We start from the raw sequence: 1,251 nt of genomic DNA on the forward strand, positions 1-1,251 counted from the left end.
TGAGCCTTGAAAGACAAGTAGGGAGACGCACACGGTAAAGGCAAGGGTGTGCGAGGTCGTGTTCCGGGCCGAACTGTGTCCCCTCAAACTCATGCGTTGCCGTCAGGACCTCGGAACAGGATGGTATTTGGAGACAGGACTAAATTGAACTTTGAATGAGGTCACCGAGGTGGGCCCCCACCAGTAGGACGGGATGGCTGGAGGGAAATCAGCCCAAGCTCAACACCGAGGTGGAACTGAAAGATGTTTTGGACGCTCCGCTGACAGCGCGGCCTCAGTGGTGTGGGCGAGTGTGGTGGGCTGGGTAAGTGCCCCCAGACACACCAGGTCCCAGTCCCCACAACCTGCAAAATTTCATTGTCAGGTAAAAGGGGCTTTGCAGATGCCATCTTGAGTTCGGGAGATGATTCTGGATTATTCCAGTGGGCCCTGAATACAACCGCATATATTCTTATAAGAGGGAGACAGAGGGGGATTTTATTTTTTATTTTTATTTATTTATTTATTCGAAAGAGGGAGAGAGATCACAAGTAGGCAGAGCAGCAGGCAGAGGGAGAGGGGGAAGCAGGCTCCCCAGTGAGCAGAGAGCCTGATGCGGGGCTCGATCCCAGGACCCTGAGATCATGACCTGGGCTGAAGGCAGAGGCTGAACCCACTGAGCCACCCAGGCACCCCTGAGGGGGATTTTATACACCGAAGAGATGACGATATGAAGACAGGGCGGAGACACTGGCCTTGGGGATGGCAGTGCTGCGACCACAAGCCAGGACACGGTGGCAGCCACCGGAAGCCGAATGAGGCAAGGAACAGAATTCTCTCCTAGAGCCTGGAAAAGAGTCCTGACAACACCTTGATACTACCATCAAACTTCGGGCCTCCAGAACTGTACGAGAAGGAACTCTGCATCCAGCCCTAACACTGTCCAGCCAGGACCTCTCTTCTTTCTCGGTGAGCCTCAGTGTCCTCCCCTGTGCAATGGGAACACTGGTCAGTCCCACGCTGCCGGCCTGCACCTAGCTCTCTAGGGCTCAGACAGCTCGGAAAGGGTCTCGCAGGTCCACATGCTCACTGGGGGCACCGGTAGCCTGGCCAGGCTTGGGAGCAGCAGCAGAGCACCAGCTCCCTCCTGGACGGTCCCACTGGCTATACCCAGGGCCGCAGCAAGCAAAGAGGTTCCCGGGACGCTGGCCTGGAGAGGCCCTGCCACCTACGAAATGTTGCTAAGGCTGGAGGAAAGAAGATCTGTCTTTT

Source organism: Meles meles, chromosome 13, assembly GCF_922984935.1.
Source record: "Meles meles chromosome 13, mMelMel3.1 paternal haplotype, whole genome shotgun sequence".
Taxonomy (NCBI): domain Eukaryota; kingdom Metazoa; phylum Chordata; class Mammalia; order Carnivora; family Mustelidae; genus Meles; species Meles meles.